At 34.0% G+C, this 26,752-nt stretch overlaps 1 protein-coding gene and 1 long non-coding RNA gene across 2 annotated transcripts in view; one reads left to right on the top strand and one right to left on the bottom strand.

The window, feature by feature from the left end:
• The window catches only part of LOC138133340 (uncharacterized), an 82,500-nt gene extending 57,187 nt beyond the window's left edge, over nt 1-25,313 (bottom strand). The window contains exon 1 of the long non-coding RNA XR_011160331.1: nt 25,269-25,313. This is a non-coding gene — a long non-coding RNA (uncharacterized lncRNA). The remainder of the gene's footprint in view (nt 1-25,268) is intronic.
• The window catches only part of CARPA (Carbonic anhydrase-related protein A), a 149,879-nt gene that overhangs the window by 54,264 nt on the left and 68,863 nt on the right, over nt 1-26,752 (top strand). The gene's annotated exons all lie outside the window — the stretch shown is intronic.

The following is a 26,752-nucleotide window of genomic DNA, read 5'->3' as shown; positions in this document are numbered from 1 at the left end:
GTATGAGTACCTTCTATCTTTAAAAGAGCTTTTAATGGAATTGAAAATGATGTTTTCCCTAAGTTCAATTGAGTTTATAACGTTCACAAAAACAAAAACACACTAACCATTTAGTCAATTACAGAGGTAACACTATAGTCTTCAAATCAAGGGGAATCGGCTTAGCGACAGCACTTTCTTCTCTTACGTTTGTTTCAAAAAGATTAATTAAAATATGCAAGCGATAGAAAAATATGGTCTTTTTGTAGTCTTTAACGAAAGAAATCAACGAGTAATGTCATACTTAAACAGTTCAGATTTTGATTCTTTTGTCTTAAGGCAATTGAACAGCAATTCTGTTCTTATATCTGATTCATTATTTACATTTCTCATTAATCAATTTTGGTCTCATTAAAACCTAATCACCTGAAAAGATTCGATTTGTTACCTTCTTCCATTATACATTACGTGTTAGGCAGAAAGCGACCAAAATTGATGTTATTAATTGAGTTTACTTTGTCGATTACCAAAATATTGACAACATAATGGTTGACGATAAGCTATTTATTGGGAAAGTGGAAGAACATCAAAAATGCGTTTATTTGAAAAGTAAATATAAAAGTAAGAAGACCATTAAAATAAAATTTTTTTTGGCTCTTATTAAATACAATAGAGGTTCTGTTATTGTCTTTTCTATTCTTAATCCATTTGTGATGATAGTCTTCTTTCTTAAATTTCTTTATAAAGCTTAGCAATCAAATACATAGTGATTCACGAGTGATAATGAGCCCGACGGAATTGAAAACGCAACCCACAATACATTTGGAAGGTAAAGCTGGATCTTTACCACCGCGTCCATATTCAGGTTTAAGTTCCAAATGTATTGTGGGTTGAATTTTCAATTCCTTCAGGCTTATTATTACTAGTGAATTATCTTCTACATATTACATATCGTTACTTATAAATCTGTAAAAAATATTTTATAAAAAAAATTAAAATAATGTGTTAAAAATACACAACGCAATTCGAATAACTAAGAAAATGGATTCATAAGAAATAGTTTTTCAATCTACAGAAGTGTTTAAATGAAAGAATAGATGATTTTTTTTTATCAAAAATAAATCATTCTGTGACGATGAAAGAAAGAGATTAATAAAATTGTTCTTTATTTGTTGTTTATTTATTTTGTAATTAATGTTAGTTGCAAATTAACTAAATCAACTTTTTGATCACAGAATCAGAAAATTGTAGATCTACAGTGATTGCTAATAAAGATTATTATGTATTCGAGGAGGAAACGTTGAAATGTAAAGTAATGAGTAATAATCCATTATTGTACGGTACTATTCATCTTCTGACTCTCATTATCTCCAGCATCCGACGATGAAATTGATTAGTTGCAGACGAAGGCGCGCCATAAATGTCCGACTGGGCACACACACACAGGAGGTCTAACGTGTAAAAGCAAAGCAAAGCAAAGCAAAATGAATTAAAGTTGGTGTTGTAGCGACGCAACAGGCAACATTTCTAAGACGGAAGGTAAAGTGCATAACTCGTTGTAAAAAATAGGTCGTGGGAGAAGCTGCAAGCGTGAGCCGTAAAAGCTCCGTCAAAGATTGAACGGTAGGTGCGGTGGATGTTCCACATTTAGGCAACTGCATGTCGGCGATCGAAATGTTAAAGGGGATGAGTTTGCAATAAAAATATGTAAAGTATTCATCCGGTAAGTGCGCGAGATTTGTTTCAATAGGCGGGCCACGGCGGTAAGCTGCGGATAAGGCTGCGAAATGGCCGCCTGAGTGCAGCCGAAGCCATGAAACAGTTAAGATTGAATTGGAAAACAGGACGGGAGTGCGAATTGCCCATAAGATATTTACAAGGCCAATCTCCTGTGTTTGCTGAGGGTGATTGCAAGTCGCGTTGCGGCCGCATGGATTATGCAAGACGATGGAAATACAGAAACGGAATTAGACTGCAATCAGCTAATTTCCATGATAGAGGGCGTTCGCAGATGACGGCCAGCCGGACTTTTGTCTCCGGTGGAATAATGCATGAAGGTGACGGACAGCGGCCGATGTTTATGCATATTGGATGAGGTGTGTACGCGTGCTTTTGACAGACTTGAAGCAACCTCTCTATTTGATTTCCTCGTTCAAACTTTGGACGAACTTGCGGCCTGCACCTGCCAACACCCGCTCGCATCACAATAAAAAACGCATTCCTGACAACTGATCGATAGTTGGAATGGCCCCGACGTCTGGACTCGGTCCGGCACACGACGACGACGTTTCGTCAAAACGAAAATCTTCACCACGTTCCGATTCCGTGACTGATAAACACTAATTTATATTATACAGCTTTCATAATCATTTTCGTGGCATTCTTTAGATCGTATCGCCTTTCTTCTGCAATTTCTTACGACAAATCGTTCGGTCCCTCAACTTTGCCGCATGCCTTGCCGATTTTTATGACACAAAAAATTTTGACAAAGCTGCACGAATACTGCAAATAACTTCTGCCTGAATACGGGCTATGCCGACTCCTATTGTTGCCGTTTACATAAAAAAATAAACCGTCTGCCAATCACCTGAAAAACTTGTTGCATTTTAATTGTACACTAATTTCGATATTGACCAAAAATTCAAATCCAAAACGATTTGATAATAAACCTTATCGTATCACAGAATATTCTCAAAAGTTGCCACATGTAATTTTTGATAATACATAATATGTAATATAATAAGACTAAATGAACATAAGACATTGAGCTACCGGAATTTTTAAAACTTTTGTTATGCTTCTTAATAATTATTTTATTTCTGTTTACAGTTCCGTAAATAGTTGTGATGACACAGTCAAACAGCTTAATGCAAAACTTCAAATCCTAAGCTCTCTTTTGTCTAAAGCTTGTTAGGATGGAAGAGGTTGAAGCTGTTATTTTAGGTCTGAAATCTAATGCATATGGGCGGGATGATATCCCTCCCAAAATGCTGAAACTGTTTTACACTTATTTCTAAATATATCATTGCATATCAACTGCTATTTAGAAAGAGGTTTTTTCCAGATTCTTGGAAAATATCTTTAGTTCGTCCGATTCTTAAAGCGCCCACTCCCAAATTATTTTCTGATCTTCACTCCACAAGTTTTATCTCTGCGGTTTCCAAAATTCTAGAAAACAAACAAGAATTGTTACCACCTAAGTTTGTGTTTAGACTTGATACAGTACCACTTCAGTTTTAATTAGCTTAACAGATAATGTAATTCGTTCACATGAGGAAGATAGTTCAGCAGCTCTTGTTCTCTTAGATTTGTTTAAACGATTTAACACCTTCAATAGCTTCTTTGTGTCAAACAGCGTTTCAGTGGTTATCTGCACATTTTTTACTGTCTTATATAAACTACTTTAACTACAAAGAGAAACTACTAGAAACTTATTAAAATTCCATAGCCGTGCTAGCAAAGTGGTTGCTTGAAACATTCTTGATAATTGTAATTACAATTTAAAAGTTTTACCAATAAATGCGCCCTAATCTTTGCTTGGTGTTGCATTGAGGATGCTTCATTGCCTAATTACATTCTTCCATCAGACATTTTTTTCCATTAGAATACAACTGTAATTGTATAAAACCTCATTCGTAATGAGAGAGTGCTCAGTTGCTAGATCTACCGCAGTGGAATTATATTGCAAACGAGTGAGGAACTCTTCTCAAGCCTCTACAAAGACAGTAGAAATATGCTTAGTTTCACTGAACCAAAGTTTGCACATACAGGGTGTATTTGAAATGCGTGTGTTAATTTTAACAGAGGAAGAACTCGCCAATTTATGAAACTTTTCTCTATAACATTTTTGCGAAAAAGCATTACAAATTGATTTAAAATTTGGAATAAATTAAGCATCAAAATGTATTTTCTATTTTCTGTTGTGATAGAAACTTGTCAAAAAAGTTGCATTCTTATAGAAAAAATTAAATAATTAAACTTAAAAGTCTCATGGTTACAAATAAATAAAGACTAGTTAATCACACAAAACAAATTGTTTGGTAAAAATTTGGGGGGTAAAAAATCTTGGAAAACTTTAGCGTAGTTATTTTGCAAAATGTTATAGAGAAAAGTTACATCAGTTGGCGAGCTCTTCCACTGGTTAAAATTAACATACGTATTTCAGATAGAAACCAACACAGAGAAAAGGTGTCTGGACATTTATTTTTCTTAAATTAGGCAATTTATTTTTCAGAATTAAATCTAGAGCAACCAGCTACAAATTATTTCATATCCGCGGCCTTTAACAAAAACTTTCATTAAAGTTCTTTTTACGTAAAACTACTTTTCTTTCTTCTTTCCTGGATCAAATTTTTATTGTATGTATGGACAGCATCTCCTATAACTGTGTGAGATACACGAAAATATTTTGACGACCCTGTTTTCAACGAAAGCCCAAGTATTATGATAATATCCACCACTCTGTAGTTTGAAAACAACATAAATTACAGTTCTCAAAGGTTTACGTTAAAAATCGGATTTCTGTCATAAATTTTCGAATCCCTCAGGCGTCTGTGACTGGACCTTTCTTTTCATTTGAATATGTTGCCGAACATGCACATAGTTCAGTTTTATTGAAAAGTGTTTTTCATTGTTTTTCGTCGTACAAATATTATAAATCAAAGTTTTGAAAATATACCAGAAGTAGACAAACAATCGCTTGAAGTACAATTAAGTGACAAACTGTTTAAATACAGTTTAATCTACATTGAAAAAGTTTTCTTTTGCTTGTTTCACCTGTAGTTAAAATTGTATCTTTATATCATTAATTTACATTTTTTATTTTGTTACAAAATCTCTTTACAATTTAACTTCCAACCAGTTATAAATTATTAACGAAATTATTGATTTTGAATATTGTCGTCTACATGGAAGGAGGCCGGATTTACTTATCATTACACATACTTCTTCAAGTAATGATGATTCTTTTGAAAACAATATTTATATTATTATATGTATTACCATTTATTTCTCTATAGACCCACTTTTTCCCTAATATCCAGTCGGAGTTTATTCATTCAACATTACGAATAACAAATACATACTGAAATCAAGTAATGATGATTGTTATTACAAAGTATTATTATAGTTATTAATTCAAATTTGTGAATCCATTTACATATAATAAGCTGTACTACGCAAGAAACGTTTTCTGTTGTTATCACCGTCAACTTCTTTATTTTATTGGAACTTCTAAAGTCGTTTTCCCTATTTGTGACGGCACAGTTTCGTAAATGTAATGCACTGGGTATTTTTACATGGTCCTGTGGGAACTCTAACTCTTAATCTGTGTCTGAAAAGTTGCTATTCATTATCTTTCTCCAGTTGAACTGTTACTTCCTAATTTCAGACTTAATTTTAAACAAGTGTTAAATATCTCTAATAGGTAAGTTTACCTTTTTCCAGAGACACGCCATAAACACCAATTAAGGGCCATTTACACCTGTTGCGGCTGGGGATTAACCCAAACTTAAATTTAATAGACATTTCCTACGCGTTAAATCGATAATTTATAATGACAGTGTCAACAGGATTCGCCTAACCGTCGATTAATATTTCACTAAATGTTTAAATATGTGTCACGATAATTAATTCACTTCGATCAGTGATACACAGAAAATCAAGTAATGGTGTAGTGATTAATGTTGTTGTACTCTGCTCTTCAAATTTGCAAAAGGACCTGCTATATTATTCTTGCTTTTAATTAAATGATGCTATCTACACAATATTTACCTAAAAAATGTTTCGTAAGTATGTATCTTCCTGAGTAAACGCCATTTATTTTATTTTCGTACAATAAAAGAATTGACGTGATCCTCTTGCTCCAATTTTGCTCGTTTCGTTTTTTGTCTGTTTTCCTGACATCATAATAAAAACTGACTTTTTCGTTCTCTTTATCGCCAAACATTCAATCAAAAATACTATATCAGAATCTTAAAAAATTCTACGCAGATAAACTCTTGTGTTTCCACTTTACGTACGTTAATGTTTTGACTCAAAGTGATGAGTAAGTTCCACTAACAGTAATAATCCATCCGCATCTTTGCGCAATTCATTGTATCGGATGTTCATTTAAATGTCTCCTCAAAGTTGGTGTTCAAGAGTCGATTGTGAACGCACCCCGGATTACAGATCACGGATCAGCTGTTTAAATCTAACCTCACTTTTTGTGATGTTTGTGTTTTTTAAATGAACACCCGATATAATTTTTGCAGAAAGGCTACACTCTTATAAATCATGGAAAATCATATTGTGGGCCAAATCGATATGTTCTCTTGTTGTGTGGTTTGCAGCATCTGGTACATGTTCATAAAATTCTTCGCCAAGTTTAAAATCTCTGGACCAGTTCCCAACTACTTGACGTAAGGCTGTAGTACACCTGATATGAAGTTTGTTTTAGTTTTGACCAATATAAAACGTGTCTTGTTTTTCTTTTTTGATTCATTTTAATTTTAGAAATCGTACTTTTTTAGTAATATAAAATAATAATTTAAAATACATTATAATATTGTACCGTGCGATCGAAAATAAAAAAAATCGAGATGGCCATGATTAATACACTTCAGTTGGCAGCACGTAAAAATTTAATTCAAATGTCATCAGATGTCATTAATTACAATAGTAACTGTCATTCCGGACTTTCAAGGCACTTATCAACAAATTGCCTTGATTATTTTGTTTTTCCATACCGTGTTCAAAAACAGGCCGGGCACAATTCCCAAATTAATGCAAGTAATTACTGATAACTGCAATTTAATTGATGTCCCAGGTCCCGACTTTGCGAAGGTCATTTGAAAAAATGAACCGAAGAGAGTAACATTATGTTTGGAAGCTGAAGGCACACATTTCGAACATTTACTCTAGTTTGTAAATACGATGATTGGAGCTCCTCATGATTCTTTTACAATCGACAGGTCATACATAATGCACACCTTTATGAAAATCAAAATTTCAACGATCTAAAAATCACTAACCTAAGTTTTAAGATTGACATCTGATAATTGAAATTTTAACGAATTGCCAACCAGGGTTGGCATGTTTAAAACATTATGTTTTAATCTATAGTTTAAAACAATGTTTTAAACATGTTGTATAAAAAACACACGTTTGTTTAAAACTGTTTAAAACACGTTTTAAACATGTTTTTTAATCCATATGTTTTAAAACAAAAAAAAACAACAAGAATTCAACTTTTTTTAGTCACGTTCATTTATTCAGATTCTTGGCATGTCCAATAGATACAAATTGGGCTTTTTTTGGTATGAGTGGTCCACTTTAAAACGCTCGTTTCACTCGCGTTTTAAAGGTCCACGAGTGCCAAAAAAACCCCAATTAACCAATTTACACACGAAATCTACTATTATACCACTAGAGGATAACACGAGAAAATAATGAGAAATCTAAATTTCGGTAATTTCGCAGTTTTCATTGCAAAACAACTGCGCAGTGCGCATGCCCAGTGGTCGAGCGTAAAAGTACAGCAACATAATAAAGATTTCAACCGGTTTAATGCTGTTTTATTCGTGTTTAAAATTGGTTTAAAACATGTTTTTTTTAACCAAGTTTAAAACATGTTTTAAACAGAAAAAACTGTTTAAAATAAAAAAAAACTGTATGTTTTGTTTTAAATAAAAAAAAACATGTTTTTTGCCAACCCTGTTCGCAACTGAAACTCTTGGTCACAGCCAACTTTAATTTTTTTTTTCGATCTCACGGTATTTATCAGTGTAAAAGCGGACACCATTGTGAAGAAAAATTTTATTGTCTGTAGTGTAGCTGTATGTATATTTATAAAGCAAAGAAGGCAAATATAGGAATTGCTTTATTTTACATATTTAAACGAAACATTTTTAAAAGAAGAGCGTTTACTCGTATTGATTAAACCATTTGAAGTATCTAATAAATCATACGTACTCATTAGATTGTTGAAAATTCATAAAATACTGCGAGTAGTTTACTTATCAACGTCAGATGTAAAATATTAAAAATATAAAACGTGGATATTATTATTATAGGAACCGTCCGTTGCTGCAAATTTTCCTGCAACGTGAAACTAAATCTCGTGAGAATTCTTGTTTCGTTTCGATGAAAATAAACCTTAAACGGGTTCCGTTTTTGTGAAAAATATGTGCAGATGCCGCCGAACGTATGAAATCCGTCAATAAATATTGTATGAAATAATCCAATGGATGAGTGGTTTATGAAGCGGCGCTCTGCAGATTTAGGAAGCGGTAAGAACCGTTCAGTCCCGTTTGTAATTTAACTGAGAGCTTTTACGGCAAATGTTAGGTTAACATGAAACCCACTTGAGCAGTGGTGGATTGAGTAAATTATGTATTTGGGGTTAGTTTCATGTCTGCAATAGATGACTGGCGATGATTACGCATGGCGGCCCAACAATAGCTTCGAACTGAGAGTCTTCGATGGCTCGCAGTGATGGATCGGTTATTATTCGAATTAAATGTCAAAGAGACAAGAATGTAGAGATAGAGCCAGAACAACAGAGCATTAGTCGGCCCTCTCGGACTGTATTGTTGTCGACTCTAGTCGATTGTTAACCGCGTCCATTAACGCCCTGTGTGCGCCAGCTGGGAGCACCCTGCGTCGCCCCATCACTCCCGCCACTGACACGAACATGTTCCGCCAACAGTCAAGAACAATATTCAAATCCCGGGACATCCGCGCGCCGTCGGGACCTTAACAAGAACCAGATATACTAACACGGCATATTGAATGCATAAATTAAGCGTGCTCACCCTCGCAGGAAAAAATCAACTATCCCGAACGTTCGCGGCAGGAACGGCGACGAGAGGAGACCGACGCTCGTAATTAAAAATATCGAACGCGAATGCTTAGATCGCAGTCCAGATTATAACCAGAACAGCGTGGTTGATGAGATCACGACTGGATGATCTGCATTATTTCCACAATAACACGTTCTGATTAGCCCGTGAGGTTATAAACAAACCGGGGCAGGACGTGAGATACGCGCAGTTCACATGCAAACCCTTGGACGTGTAAAAATTCACATAGCAAATTTTTTGCACTAATTTATACCCTACTCCCAACATCATTAGTGACATAAAGACACCACCGAGAAAATGCTTACCTCACTCTTCACTCATAAATTTTGCATATTTAAAATTATCTGCAAAATTAAAACATCCACATATTTTTCCCACCACAATTATGTATGTACATTTTGTGACAGAGGAAAGTTTCTAAAATAGGTGCAATGAATAATAATCAAAGATTCATTTGCATTACAGTGTTCTTCCAGCGATCAACAAATTTTAGAGCCCAGAGTAACTAAACTGGAATCGTAGATTGGTTCGTACGACTGTGTGTATTTTTTAACAGTCTTTTGGGATCTTGTTATTTCAAACATTAAATTACGTTGCACAAAATTGTCGATGTCAATGCTGCATCCAGTTTAATCTTTTTAGAGTAAAAATTGTTTTGGAAAAATGAGGTATTGTAGGTTAGTCACCACTTTGGGGGATTTGAAGATTAGATGGGTTGAAGCGAATCTAATAAAACAATCATGGTAATTGATAGCTTTTATTATCTTCTTCTGTGTATTTAAAATAGTACTTAGATTACTTCAAAAAGTCTCACCTACTGGACAAGATTTTGTTACATTTCTCAGAAAATTTTGGCTTCAACCTGTTTTTTTTTTAATATTAAAAATGTGTTCATAAAATACTTTAATACGTCAATTGCAACAACACACATGAAACATTTCAGATTTTTGGATTTCTAAACGAAATGTGGCGTGTTAAAATTGTGTGACGATCTTATCAAAGGACTGGCACAGGATGTATTCACTACACAAACAAAAATCATCTCAGACTTTTACTTTATTAAAGCAGCAAATGGTACTGGAAAAACCATAAAAAAATTCATCCAGCAAAGTGCCTCTTCATTCACAAAGCGTCCGCTTCTTCCCTCTCCCTTCAGCCTCTTCAATTCGAAAAAAAATTAAAACATTTCGAATAACGGATGTTCAAACGGTGATATACAGGGTGATTTTGAAATTTGTGCAGATATTTTAACCAGTGCTAGAACTCCACAACAGATAACAATTGAGCCAATAATACCTTATACAAATGTTGATATTTTTTGAGAAAAATGGGATAAAAGTTTTTCAAAAAAAGTTTGGGAGCCACTGAATTTTATGAAAAAATGGATTAAAAAAAATCATAGTATATGTAATTTAAAATTAAATCACTTTGACAAGAACCTCAATCTTAACCTCAATTTAAATCACAAATGGCTTTTACCAACTTGGTTTTGATCGATGGCGAAGCCCGTGGACAGTCAGAACTAGCATGGAAAATCTACAGTGAAAGGGAGACTTCCCAATGTACGAACCTTTGAACGTTGTGCAGCATCTTCGCGATTTCGAGGGTTTAGTAATGAATAAGCGTGATCTTGGTCGCCAACGAGAAGATGGCATTTTAGCACAGAAGAAGAAATTCTTTACGAAATTGAAAACCAGCCACGAACAAGTAGTCGGCGTCTTGTAAATCATCTGGGAGTTTCTTAGTTTGTAGTTTGGCTACGAGTTCAAAACGCCGCTCAGGGAATTCGTCAAAACAGAAGCATTCTGAATCGATTTCGGCTTTCTTGGGCACGTGGTGCTAAAGCTTGCATTGCAAACGATGGCAAACATTTTGAGCAACTCCTTTGATGTTTCATTTTATCCTTTTACTCACAATTACAGTCTTTTTAATTTGTTGTTTAAGCCAAATCAAAATTAACCACAACAAAATAGTATTTTCTAAATAAAGTCTTATGAGACCTTCAACACCAGCGGGAATGTAATTACCTGAACAATTACAACTTAACAACAATGATGTGGGGTTATATATTATTACATACAGTTTTGTACGAATTCACCAAATTGAAGTGAATCAAGTTAATTTCATGTTACGTGTATTAGAGAACGTTATATTGCATCACCCCACCACTTACTTGTCAATTCCAATACTACAAATGCCGGAAGCATATTGTAAACTTGGTGAAGTGACTCTCGTATATTTAAAGCAAATATAGTCAGAACGTTATAGAATAGATGTGGATTGGGGACTTGTCGTTAAGTTGGCACTACCAGGAAAAGTAACTAGGCGCGCTTATAAGGAATTTATGACAGATTCGTGACTAACGTACAGTTCAATCATAACTTTTAAGCGACCTTGAGTTTGACAATCCACATCTAAAACGTTTTCACGATAGAAGATATTCGAAATAACGTCAAAATTTGAAGACCAAGAAGATTTTAAGTCATACCTCCTTGATACTTTTTCTAGTCGGAAGAGGTCTCTTTTTAAAGGGTAAATCATTCCATTTGGGTACACTTTTCATGCACATGTTGCCAATGAAATTAAATTTAAAAGTGAGGTTGCAATAATTGTGTCGGTCTTAATTAGTCGGTGGCGATTATATTATCTTAGGCAGGCGGGATTAAAATTTAGCAGATGGTAAAGTGTACGTCTTTGGGATCTTCTTGTAAATCTTGCGTTGGTAAATCAAGCGCGGATTGGTAGAGCACACAACTACTATCCGGGCAGTAATTCACGCCCATGATTAAATTACACGCTCGCTAACCGAGTCGCTGCACCCACTGAATACATAATAGGGATTGATTTAGAGAAAGCAGGAAAATATGTGAACTTTCGGACTTTGAGCGTAGTGTTTCGGTTTCGGCTGGTCCTGCGGTAATGTTCCGGCGGCCGTTCCGGGACAGGGTGAGAGACTAATCGCACGGGGCGTTCTCAGTCTACACAATTCCGTTTGATTTAAGCCGCTTTCAGTCAGATTACTCGAGGAGAGAAGCGGTCCCAGCGAAAAGATGATCCTGCCATAATTTAAAGAGTTGCGAAGGAGGAGTTCTTGCAGGAACCGCGAGCGAGCACCGTCGTCTCACTTTGCGGCTTTAAACCGCTCAATCTCAGTCGGGCCGAGCGATCTCATAGAACCGGCTCATCTCGTTGCTCCCCTTTATCTTCGTGCAAATCACACGATCCACGCCTCCGAATAGCTTTATTTACTTACCGGAATAACTCCATTGCCACGAGAGCTTTTTTAGGCCTCCCGCAACTTTACACGGACGTAAATTGCATGTCGAATTGAAAATTGTCGGTGGCGAGCATTATTCGGATGTCGACGGTCGACAGCGTCGCCGTCGGCTTGAAAAGTGACGCTGTCACGCACCCTCGGACGCATCACATAAATAACAGACGGGTTATCATCGCGATTGTACACGGATGGATTGAGATGTTCACTAAACCTAACACCTCTGACATCGCGACGACTACACCAGTCGAAAGCGATTTATCCTGGTGAGGCGCACCGTGACGATCATCAAACAAGTCGACAACAATAAATCTACAAACATTACTCACTTCAGGAAATCAAATTATAAATGGAAATCGCCAAAAACGATGTATTGTTTGTTCGGGACGTCGAAAAGCCTGAAGGTAAAAGTCGCAGGACAAAAAAATGTCCTAGACGTACAGGACTTTCCACAGTAATTTTTTGGGAATTCATTACTTATTCAAGTCACTTATGGACATTGCGTTGGATGGAGACAAAACTCTTGGAACTTGAATGGTTTATAGATGTAGTAAATAAAACTAGATGTAGTGTTTTCCATGCACGTGGTCTCATCCTTTGCTTAAAATAATTTATTTTTCTACTTAGATGCAAAGCTGTTTAGGATTGATCTACAACGAAGACAATAATTATATCTTGTTGAATGGATTATGCTACAGAAATCTGTTTTATCGAAAATTAATTTGAAATTTTTCTTATACATTTTCTGGAGTCTTCACATTTAGATTATAGGTGAACTCTTACTTTATACCTAAAAGTCAATACCGCTAAAAGAATCGATATCTAATAGTGATTTATTTTAGACTACGGTGGGTGTATTTTCCAGGCCGACAACGACGCGAAACCGAGTGCTTAATTAGTTGAGCGCTGGAAAATACCTACCGTACGACATTTGTATTAGACTTTTCTGCTGACCAAATGTTATAGGTAGTATTTTCCTTATTATGATTGTGATTATTTATTAGTCAATAAAAATTAAGAAAAGCATTTATCGGAAAAATAATACATACCTACATGTAAATCTGTTTCTTTACACTAAATTAAAGTAACGTATGAACACTTTAATTATAAAGTAACTGTAAAAAGAGAAAATTAACCCTGCGTGCTACCGATGTTGTAAATCCTTCAGTAAATCGCAGCTACCTTAACCTAAATTGAAAGTTAAGGGTGTGTTTACCACTTGGGGAAGCCGAAAAATATACTACCAGTGATAGGTGATTAATAGTTATTTAATAAACTAGTTTGTTAAGGAAGGCGATTAATAATCGAAACTGTTTAAAGCACAAACGAGTGTAGCGAGTGAGTGCCTTTAATAGTTGAGATTATTAATCACCCATTAACAAACGAGTTGATTACAAACATTTTTTCGTTGACCGCAAACTTCTTTTTTTGTGACAAAATTTCAAATTAAAACCAGATCAAAACCAGTTTCATTTTTTTCGATAAATATGAGACCTTATAAAATACCTTCATCCTTTTTTTTGTCCTCAGGGTAGGCCATTTTAAAATTTTTCAACACTTTCTATTCACTTTTCCACAAAGAGTGTCAGAAGACGTCAACTCCATTCAGTCAATTTCACGTAAAAATCACGGTTGCTAAGAAAACCTAGTTACCTTTGAAAAATATGACATGCGAATTATAACCAAAAAGGTCGGCTTTTGAAAAAGTGAATTCGTAATTGTGCAGTTATGGAGCTATAAAATATAGAAAACCCTGCTGCACTACCTGCTGCAGTGTTGGTAAGTGCAAACAATGCATGTTCGAGGTTATCAAAATATTATCAAAACGTCAAAATCGCAAAAATCGTTGATTAATGAAAAATAGTGTATTAATGAGGTCCATTAATACACTATATTTTAGACAAAATAATTCATTAATATTGAAATTAACAAGCGGTCAACGGAAATAGTTATTTAATAAACTAGTTCGTTAATGAAGGCGATTAATAATCGAAAATGTTTAAAGCACGAACGAGCGACAGCGAGTAAGTGCCTTTAATAGCTGAGATTATTAATCGTCCATTAACAAACGAGTTGATATATTTTATATTTATATTTTTTCGTTGACCGTAAACATTTTAATCTAAAGACAAAAATTTGCTTCTAAAATCTTGATTAATAAAATAACAGTCTCATCTATGCTAATAAACATAGTTACTATGTTACCATCTATGTGCATCTAGTTGCTTATATCAAAATCATTCATTAATGAAAAAAATCATACATTAATGACCTATATTAATTAATGAATGATTTCTGAGGCAAAATCATACATTAATAACATTTTTAATAAACGGTCGACGGAAAACAAATTTAATATTTTTATCTATACTTTGTTCGAGGGCGGTTCAACATTTATTGTTCCTGACACAATCAAAAGACTAGAAAAATTCAAACAATTTTATTTTTCAACACAGTCACTTATTCTAACACATTGGGTACAAGAAGTCCCTTAATAATCTTAAAAAAACAATATTTTGTGCCTCTTTTCCTTCATCATCACTGCTTCATTCCTCCAGAAAATGAGCACTATGAACGTGGTCTTCTCATTTTGGAATAATCAGCAATCACTAGAAGTGGTGGAAATTCAGCTCTTCTGAGCTGTCGTTCTTAATATCACAGCTGAATATGACTAAATGGATTACAATAATAAATGGGTAATGGGTTCTTTACTGCAACATATCCAAGTATTATCTTTTTTATTTACTTTATAAGGAACTGAAACTCAATTTAAATTAAACAGTTCTGTATGTACTCTTTCTAGTTTTCTTCTCATAGATTAATCATGAAAATTAGTGAAGTTGATGGTCATGACAGTTTTTTTATACAGGCTATTTCACGAGTGATAATGAGCCCGACGGAATTAAAAATGCAACCCACAATACGTTTGGAACGCGATAAAAATCCAGCTTTACCTTCCAAATGTATTCTGAGTTGCATTTTGAATTCCATCGGGCTGATTGTCACTCGTGAAATACCCTGTATATAAAATGTATTTATAAGCAGTACAAGCACTGTTCCACAGTACCATCCCATCACGTTTAACTTCCATCTCCTTAATAGCGTCATTAAACTGTTTCAACGCGTTATTCCCATAAAGCCGAAAGTTTTAAATTTATCTAATATTTTTTAAAGTAGTCTGAATTATTGGTTGTCAAAATTTCTTTATTAGATCTCGAGGAGAAATCTTTCAAAATCATTCATTACAGTCCAGAAAAAATTAGCTAAAATCCATTTTCCAACCAAAAGTGTTATTGCCAAGCAAACCAGAGAACTTGGCAACGCTTTCACAAACTCTTTCATGAGACCCAAGATTAAGTGAAACATAGAACTATTTTCTTAGAGTCTTGTGTAAAACACTTCCAAAAGGCGTAACTTATATCAAGATTTTTATTTCAGTTTTTAATGATCGAAAGAGGTTTTGTTTATCAAGTAAGTTTACTTCTAGCTTCTAGGCGTTCGATATCTTTAGTTACTTTTAATGGCGTTGTCATGTTTATAAAATTCAAATCGATAATAATCATCCAGGTAAATGTAAAATGTTATATTACAAAATAAGTGGTTATGATGAGAGTTTGATTGCACTGCGTTTTCAATCACATTAACTGCAGTTTTAACTTATGTACTGAAAGAGTTACAAAACTCATATTTAATAATGTTAAAAGTGGAAATCGTGAACTAAGGTCAACATAATTTGCTTGCTCATTAGTAGTGTAACGAAAATATCGGATGTTCAATTAAATGTCTTCTCAAAGTTGGCGTTGACGAGTCAATTGTGAACGCACCACTCGTCAGTCTGCATAGTAAAAACACAAACAACGCAAAAAGTGAGGTTAGATTTAAACAGCTGATCCGTGATCTGTAAACCGTGGTGCGTTCACAATCGACTTTTCAACGCCTACTTTGAGGATTAATTTAAATGAACATGCGATACTTTCTGTACATTTTTTCCTTAAAGATAAAATGTCGCTGTCGAACTTTTGCAAATATCTTAATGATAATATAATTCATGTGTCACATAATTCCTTTCCAACGATTTTGATTAACTGAAATAGAGCGGTAAGACGATATCATAGAGATAATGCAGAACATTTTTTATACCTACTGGTAATGACATTTGTCAAATTTGGCAGTTAAAAATGTTTTTTCAAATTACGCAATAAGCTGACAAAATGTGTAGATTATGATTAATAATCGATGACTCGTAAAACCGGAGCAGCACATCTGCGGCTCCGTTTCTCTCGTACTCGTAGATATCATCAATGATAATAATCATACCATTTATTACATAGCTGCAAATAAATTCATTCAACTCGTACATGCATAAATAAATTGTAACATAAAATTTTATTTGTAAAAAATATTTTTTGATTAGTGGCAAAATATGTAAAGAAGCAATTTTATTTTATATGATATTGCCAAATGAGTGGCTAACGTGTGCTATTTTTGTTCGTTTTAGTCCATCGCATCTGCAAACAGAGTCCGCTTCTTTTGAAATAGTAGCTTTTTGATGTATTCGTTAGGTATATTTTACCCAGCGAAGTTATAGAACTTTTTTTAATTGGGTCAAAAAGTTGCGCAACGGAAAGGCAGCCTTTCATTATAGAAATAAAGTTCAGGTAGAGTCGCAGTTCGAGATGAAACATTAGTATTCATACGGCATAACTACTATCCCCTGTTTGTCTATCTTCTTCTCTAAGTTCTTTAGTTGGGTTATCGCTCAAAATTCTCTGCTCGAACGTAACTAATTCAAGTTTGAGACCATTGTTTTCAGTTTCCCCTCTTCGTGGAGCTCTGACTCGTTCATAGAATTGTTAACTCTTCTCCCGAGCTGTTTATCGGCCGATATTATTTAGCCGGATCGATTTGACTACTCGGAGGTGTTTATTTGTAAATGTAGGCGATAAACGCGATTTACTTAACCCATACAACCCCTGGAAAATGTTTTTCTTCGCAACGCGAAACGCTCGTTAAGATAACCGAGCGGGATGCAAAATGGACTCGACGACGGCCCTCTGTGAAAGTATTAGACTAGAGTTACTGATTTTATCGCGGAACGAGCAACTCGAGATCAGGCCCGGACTTAACAACAAACTCTTCACTTCATATCGCGGTTTCAAATCACTAAACAATTGCGAGATACATTAGAAACTTTTTTCCTGCACTGACTTTTACAAAAGTGCAACTTTGTAATTTGCTGAAAGCACTTACTACTGGAAGCTCAAATTTCGACGATCGCAGTAAATTTTTGGTTTCCACGTTTCATTGTCTGTGTTTGAAACTGAAACTAATGTTAGTAAGTGGAGAAGTCATGTGCTCCTTCAGAAACGTCACTGCAAGACTTATTACGGCGATCTGATTTAGTAAGGATAAGATAGATCATGAAAAAGTTCAGGATTCGAAAAATCACTTACTTTATCTACAGCCATAAATATCTTGGATAGGCAATTTGTCTAATCACCTTCCAGAAAAGAAATTAAAGATATTGGCGAACATATATAGCAAGACATATCGTTTAGTTAATGACCTATATCGAAGATATCGTTTAGTTAACGATCTATAATTGGAACACACCTGTTTTCAATTTCTCGGCTTGATATATACAATAATTGACCATCGAAAAAATTCTGAATGATTTACGCAGCTTCGGTTACAAAAAATAATTTACTTTCTACTTTTGCCTTAATGGGAATACATAAAAGCGTTTCAGTCGTAATTTTTATTATTTCCCGAAATAAATGGAAACTGTCCCGTTTTAAAACCGTGAAATAATAATTTGTTATTACAAAATTTCGTTTGCGTCTCTTTTTGTATTCTAATGTTTCTCAGAAACATGTGTCAAACAATTTATTTAATCATTCATTTATTTTCATTTTTTAAATCGAGAACTTTGCTTTAAGAACTTTATTCAAAATTTGTACAGAAGTGTACAGAAGTCAGTAAAATATGACATTATACTGACGAGCTGACGAGCGGCAGATAAAGTTATTATCTCCGCTGACGAGCGGCAGATAAAGTAAATCAGCTAAATTATTTAAAATTCCTAACTCAAATTTAGCAAATTCGTTTCTGAATGTGACATATTAAAAGCTGAAGTGAATAAATAAGATTTAATCAAGAAACTTGTACAGCTTACAAAACCTATCCAAATTAAAACAGGTTGACAGACGAATAATTATTTTTTTAAATGTCTGATTTTGTTCACAGCGTTGTTAAAAATATTGTTCCTGATGAATATCAAAAGTGCTAATAATAGATCAGGAACAGATTCAACATCTAAGTAGTGCAGTCATGTCCTATGTCTATGTGGCACAAAAAATGTTGAACGTGTTATTTTTGGCAGGTTTGTCGGGTTTTTGCATGACTGGCTTAAACATTCATTGTAGAAATGAATATTTGAATTTGTACAATTATTTACGAATTAATGTGCCAGTTTAAAACTTCAAAGTCAGAATTATCTATTAATAACTAAACTAAAATGGATATATTCATTACGTGGGAATTTGCTATAGATACAATAAAATTTGACTTTATTAAATTGTAGAGCTGTACGATTTAACTATTTTAGCCAGTTAAAGCAGTTAACTTCATTATGGTTAGCGTGATGGTTAAACTGGCTAAAGAGCCAGACCGTTAAAAAAATTAACCCGGTAATTATTTGGCCGTTTAAATTTAGCCTAGATTAACTGATTCAACCGGTTGAAAAGTTTAACTTGGTTAAATAACTAACAGTGAAAGCCGCTATGTTGCAATAATTATATTACTTAATTAGCTACTAGTCAGTTTAATTCAACAAAAATAATTTGTTAAACTATGATTTTTTTAAATAACGTGTGTTCAAAATAAATTCTGCTCAAGTAGCCTGATGGTTTTCTATTAACGTATGGCGTAGCTTGATATCAAATACTTGAATGTGAAACAGGAAGTGTAGAATGAAAGAGTGGAAGTGAATAACTCTCGATACGTATTTCAGAAAGCGTTGAGAGAGTTAGACAACAATATAAACTGAACAGAAAACTTCAAGTTCTTATTTATGGCAACAAATGAAGGTATGATTAAAGTGAGGTTATGTATTTGAATTTGTCAACCAAGAAGACGACCTATGTTTGAAAAGATGGAGAAAACCACAACGTGCTTGACCACACTATTATTTGAACTCTCGTTATATCGTCGTATTCAATTAATTAATAATTTCATTAAGCTATCAAATATGTTAACTGGTTAATTCTTTAGCTGATTTAACTTTTTATCCGGTTTAATTATCAGCCAATTAACCATGTTAATTACATAGTTTAACTTGTTGGATTACTTAAGCTGTACAGCCTCCGATTAATGGTATTACAGACATCTGTATTTATTTTAGGAAGTTAAAGAAAAATTTGTAATCATATTTTTAGATATCCTTAAACAATCTACTTAATTTTCAGTCATGCTATTAAAATTTTATGAGTTTTTTGTGACAGTAATTACAGTATGAAGATTCAAAACAGTTTGATTTGACATGTAATTAAAGCTGAGTCGCAATTAAGTTCTTAAAAGGAACTCGAGTACTTAATTCATTCGGAGGTAGACTTTGTGAATGAAAAGTCGATATCGATAAAATGCATCGAAGGGCAAAAAGTAACTAAAAGTACTGATGATCCGGGTCTGAGTGGGTTTCCGGGAGAGGCAAAGAGTTTTACAAGTCATCGGTACCACCTTTGTCGCGTAATTGTCGGAATAGAACCGGATATTGGATATCGAAGCGGGACGAGATGGGTAACAGGATGAAAGGATATGAAAAAGCTCTGTCTGTATTAAGCAAGACGTGCTAGTCTCCCGCGTGCCTTAACGAGCTACTTAGCCGCCCCCGCTGTCAACTGCCGACTGTAAATTTACTAGTTAGGTAGCGACTCCCGCTCTCGACACGAGTCTGGATTTAAAAGCTCGAAGAAATCTCGAGCTTTCCTTATTTTAATACAACTACATTAACTGGGATTTATTCCCGTTTTAAATGATTTAGCCGTTCGAGCCGGTGCAGTCCACTATTGTCGGTGCTCGTTAGCGATTAAATGCAAATGGGGGTTGTAGTAAGTCGAAGTAGGTTTTGTTCAAGCGGGCAGAAAAAGACGAATCATCCCTGAGAGACAAAGACGAGAGGCGGCACGGTTGAGTTGGTGGCCCATTTCATCTTGTCTAAACTGGCTGATGTCGACTAAAGAAAAATGGCCTAGAAAGAAGACATCGCCAAACTGGCCGGACCGCCGCCGCCATGTCACGCCCGTCCGTTGTTTTCAAACTCATTACGGTGTTTCCCAACTTACTGACAAATGACGTGGATCGTGAAAAATGAAGTGGGAACGTCGACAACTTGATAAAAGGCTGTTGACTCGAATCAAGATCTGAAAAGTTCCACCGGGAAAGGGACGAACCTTTTTCCCCCATGCAGATCAGATCGTTGCCCACGAGGAATTTCCCTCTTCGGAGACACGTCGATCTTTTAATTAGGCGATTCCGAGCACATGCTCCGCCAAATTACATTGTAACTTATAAAAAGGAAATTACTATATTTTACGAACGACTTCAAAATTAAACCGCACCACGTCACACCACTTTTTAGGGCTGCCGTAAACTTGCATGTACGCCGCTTTATTACTCAGACAAATGTCAATTTTAATTACGCACAAGTTAAGATTTCCATATCTGTCTAATTTCATCCAATGAATACGTTATTTATTTAGGTGAGACGCAATTTACGATAACGAGAAAGCAATGACGGCTCACTCTCATTTCAAATCTATTCTCATTTTACGATAAGATCTCTAGGTCAGGAGTGTTTTATTTTGTAAAACAAGTATCTTTTCTAGTCTAATACAACAACCTACCAAACAACAAAAATAAACTAATAAAGATATCAACTCAACTGCTGAGTTACTGATAACTACAAGTAGACGTAAGTTGCACTGAACATTTTTCCAACAAATGATTCAGTCTCGTAGGTTAACAGTTGGTTGCGATAACTGTCACCATTAATTTGCTACAAATTTTTTAACAAGATGTTGTTCGGTAAAAATGCATTTAACGAGTTCTTTCATACAATGCATCGAAAGGCTTCGTTCGACGTTTGGAAATGAAGCACTTTTTCAAGGAATTGTTTACAACCCTCGCCATGAATTTAATATTAAGAGGGTTTCACTTAGGGGCCATTTACTTAAGAAAACACATCCACTGTTCGCAAAATACATAATAGAAAGTCGAATTACATAGAAGACAAAGTGTCTATAAAAGAACGTATATCAAGAATCTTGTGGAATTTTATTGTGCCGAACTATGTCGAGCCGTTGAAGCCGTCAAATAAGATGTCAACAGTCAAATGTAAAATTATTAAATCTTAGCGTCAGTTGTGAGTTCGACGTCTTAGTTGTTTTGCTTGTGCTTTTCGTCAGTTTTTCTATATTCCAGTTACTTTTCATCTTACAACAGTCTTTATTAAAAACGTGTCATTAATGACCTTACATAACCTCTGTTTTTCTATTTGGTAGATACCACAACATGTTACAGAGCGGCAAAAATCAAATAAACTCGAATTCCACAGCACTCTTGATAAATGTACTTACATTCTTTTATGGACACTTTGTACTTTGAACATTGGAGTTATTGTTACTAAATAACATCTTGCACATTCATTTAGATATCAAGGAGATTTATTAGCTCGGGTTGTCCCATAAGTAAGGGATCATTAAATGAATGGTGCAAAGAAAAGCAAAAATAAAAACAAAAAAGCAACAATTGGAGCAACAATTATCGAAACCTGGACATATTGCATTTGAATCTGAATTTAAACGTATTCAACACAATGAATGCTTCGCACGAATTCTCATCAAAGTTAGACAATCTACTCTTTTTTGAAAAATTGATTTTCTGCAATTATTGCTCCATCAATGCACAATTAATGCAATGCTGCACAAAATAATGTGCTTCCCAGAAGTGTTTTGACATTTCGTACATTCTAAAATTAACATACATCACATATGTGGAGGTTTCAAAAGTAACACTGGCATTATTATAGTCCTGACCTGAAACCTTGTGATTTCTTTTTGTTTCCCAGATTACAGAAAGTTGTAAAAATCTTGTTTCTGAAGCAACTAAAATGATGATGGCAAAAATGATGTAATCAATAAAATTTGCTTGACTAGTGTAGCCTACGTAATTCTGCAACTGATAAATTTGGATTATTGTTCTTTACCGGTTGCGATACCTTAAGCCCTCTTTAATCGTTTTAAATTCATTTTAAAGGAATATAGAAAGTGCTTATTGCGACAATTTGAAAAAATATGTGACATAATATACTCTATTTTTGTATTTCAGGATTTGCCGAAAAAACAAATCGTGAAATCTGAAACTGTTTACACAAACAAAATTGCGTTTTATGTTTCAGAATGTAACAATATTATATGATAACATCTAAGAATATGTTTTATATGAAAATAATGTTTACATTAGAAAAAATATTCTATTTCTGTAATAATAATTCAATTGTGGACGCCTTACATGTTGTTAGTGGAATATTATTCAAAACATTCATTTTATTTAAATAAATGGACTTGGTTTTATATTTTAAACAAATTATTTCTCTATCCTAAGGATTTTTAAATATCATAGACATTTTGTATCGGGTGTTCATTTAAACTCATCCTCAAAATTGGCGTTGAGGAGTCGATTGTGAACGCACCATTCGCCCGTCCTCAGAGTAAAAACACAAACAACGCAAAAAGTGAGGTTAGATTTAAGCAACTGATCTGTGGTGCCTTCACAATCGACCCCTACTTTGAGAATAAATTTAAATGAACACCCGATACTTTAATAAATATTTTTGATTTTATGATTTTTTGTCTTCAGCAGTTTACATTCAAGATTAATAAGTGTAGAAACGTTTCAAATTAGCAAATATATTACATAACAATAATTCACAAAAGTAATATAACAATTAAGATTTCATAAAATTGGATGTTGTACCAAAAATTACCTATTCAATTCTTTTGAAAACTATCCAAAAGTAAAAATATAATTAGGTACAGAAGTAGATAAGTAGGACTAAAGGAATTTTAAAATTTTATTGCTTTCTGTTGTAGCACAAGATCTTGCTTTCAGACTGACTAGTCAAGTGAACAAATAAATTGGATGGGAAAAGAGCAGCAGATGCTGTTTGCTGATAAGATTTTGTTTGTGATATTACGATGGACGTACAATAGTGAAGTTTCTAGATAAATACTATTTTCTAGGATGAAACGTATTACACATAATGCATATTTACATAGCTTGATAAAAAACATTCTTCACTTTTTTAATTAAAAACTTTCAACGACTTTTTTTCAAAGATTTATATACATAGTGACCAATCATTCCATTTATTCCCAATTAATTACGACCGGAACATTGTTAGTACACGGTTGAACACTTTACACACCTTTCCGACAGCATAAATGCTCTTTCACTCCAGATTCAGGAGACTTAAAATGACATATCAGCACATTGACTATTGAGGTGAAAATCTACCTGCAAATAAATCACTGCACAAGAACCTGTACAGTTAACATACTACTGTTTCTTAGACATTTTTATTTTCAATATTAAAATTTGATGCTTCCCTTTCAGGTAATATTTTGCATTTTAACCTTCTAAAAGCATTCTTCTTCTCTCTTCTATTGAAAATAGGTAAATCTGTATTAACAGACAAGGTCCAGAAGAGTAGGTAAATGTAACGGTGCAATAAATTCAACACCTAAAGTGTAGTACTAAAACGTCAAATTTGCAAGTTGCAAAACGTGGAATTGCGAACTTTTAGACAAAACGTTTCATTCACAAATAAAATGTATCATTTATTTTAGCAATTTCAATGACAGTAATCTTAAATATGCATAACGTGTAATCGTTAACGATTATCTACATATTTATGAAAGCTTAATGCTTGTTGTATTTTCAGATATTTTTCTATTTACGATATCTGTTGCTCCATAGTAAAATAACGCATTTAATTATATTTCTGATTAAATAAGAGTATTTTATTAACTTGCTACTTGCAATTTGTATTCATCTGTCAGAGGAAAAAGGAACTTAATAATATTTCAGAGTGTTCAGAAGTAATCGATTTATTTCTGTTCCACCTGTTATATTAAAAACGCGATGTCATTTCAAATGAAGAGCGAAAGAAAGGTTCACGTTTTTAAGATTTTTTTATTATGTCTTGATGTTATTATATCAAAGACTTCCAGTTTCAAACAGGCCAAACGAATGAATCGCGGAAGTGAGAGAAGCAAATAAATTTAAAGAAACCGACATCAATTTATATAATTCTCTTTGAGTACAAAAATAATTAAGTTATTTACCCAAAGGTAATTTGCCACGCAGTAAAACACGCATTCACCAAACAAAAATCCATCTGACATTTGAAAATGATAAAAGTAATCGATTTATTTCTACGCAACCTATTATGTTAAAAATACGACGCCATTTCAAACGGAAACCCTAAAAGAGCTCTACGATTTTAAGATAAATGTATGCATCAAAAACAGTGTGGGCCTATAACAGCGGTGCTTCTTTCAAGAAATCTACCAACACATTTTCGTTCATATAAATTCATATTTAAAATGGAACAAGATTGATAGTTGACATCAAAGCATGCATTATGAAATTATTGTCGATTGCACTAACCTGATAGGATAGTATTGCTCCTTTAAATTCATACATTTTTAAACATGTACTGTCAAAGGGAATTGCTGCGTATCGATCAAAATAAAATATGGAAATATAAATAGTTTGAGATGAAAGATTGTCGTGTTAATATTTTTTTTAATAAAAATTAAACCCAACTAACAAGCACAGTTGATGTCATTATTCAACAAATTTCTATTTTATTAAGGGCCGGTTTCACCAACGCCAGTTAAAGTTAACTGTAGGTTAAAATATACGAAAACATTGTTGTAACAAAACAATAGGTAACTACGGTAACGAAGCATTTTAACCTACAGTTAACATTAACTGCCGTTGGTGAAACCGGCCCTAAGGAAATTATTTAAATTACTTAAATCAAATGTTTGCAAACTGACGTGAAACTAAGAACCGTGAAGTCGTCATATAACAAAGCTCTCAGATACCTTATATTATTATCTCGGAGGCTGGATCATGTCACAAAGAAAACCTGAAACAAATTCACTGAATCATTAAAATCACAAAAACTTTGATGTTTTATTTTGGATGAAATTAATCATTCAAGAAACAAATCTGATGATGTTTCTTAAACACAATAATAAACAAAAAATGTATTTAATAAATCAGTAGGTATACTTGTTGAGCACGCATTTCAACCTTATAAAACAGTTATTCATTCATTGGAGACAACAGAGATATCGTGTGTCTAAATAAATTGTCATTGTTTTGCATCCTGTCTTATTTTTCATACAGCTTTTTTTTTTCAAAATAAAATGGTTTACTCAACTGAGCAAAAAATGTTTATAACAAGATGTTATTTTCGCAATTTCGTTGATCGGGTATATTTTTTTAACAATCGTCTCGTCAGTCAAAATTCAGAAATTCCATGCCCCCACGTTGATGTTATTTAGCTTCTTGCGATTTGTATCTCTGGCCTTACCTAAAAAGTACTATCGAGCTTTCAAATAAAATCCTGGGCTTTTTTGCTTTTTTAAAGTGTAAATTTACAGTTCTAATTAGAGCATGTTGACAGCGAACCTAAAATTGATAAACCAAAAACTTTCTTTTTCTTCTTTGCAATGCTTTACGTTAAAAATAGAATAACCAACAATTCTTCTCGAAACAAGTATCTAAGGGCACCCTTTGCTAAAAAGAAACACGTTCAATTATTATGTACCGATTAAACATGAACACATGTCATTCGTGTCAAACGGCGGGAAGTTCAAACTTTACTACACTGTTCTAAATTGTTTTCATTTGAACGCATGATATTCTGCACCAGTTCATTTATTTGAATTATACAGTATGAACATAAAGTTTGGAACAAAATTCATAGTAGCGTTATGTGATGTTTTTTGGAAAATCGCTCGGACAAGTCGATTTTATTTTGAAAAATGTCATCCTGTGACTGTACTATGGCGGACAATAAATTTAGGCCGGCAAATTTCTGGCATTTCAAAAAAGTTAATGCAAGCGACCATTTATTGTCATTATGACTGATGTGTTAGTTTGTCAAACTGAAGGTTTTCAAGCTGTTGATGTTTCCTTCGCCCTTTTTGAAACTTACAAATCATGACGCACTACCATAACTGATTTGTAGTACGCACTTCTCTCTGGTGCACGCTTCTTTGCCTTCTTTTCGCAATTTTAATTTTGATTATCGCTGTCACGATGACAAGAATGACAAAAATCGAAAAGAGGTTAGTTGAACATAATGCCAGCTTCACATTTTGATGTCAAGCCAACGACAGGCCGGCCTAAATTTATTGTCCGCCATAGTACAACTTGTTTAAATGACGTCATTGGTTTTTGCGCAATGACGTTATCACCAATTTTTTTAAATGGCAACCCCCACGTTTTTCATCTCTTTCTTCCTTCCTACTACTTAAACGATGAATGAAAAAGTGGTACCTTATATAACAATTTTTTT

Source organism: Tenebrio molitor, chromosome 6, assembly GCF_963966145.1.
Source record: "Tenebrio molitor chromosome 6, icTenMoli1.1, whole genome shotgun sequence".
NCBI classification, from domain to species: domain Eukaryota; kingdom Metazoa; phylum Arthropoda; class Insecta; order Coleoptera; family Tenebrionidae; genus Tenebrio; species Tenebrio molitor.
This window is presented reverse-complemented; position numbering and strand designations above follow the sequence as displayed.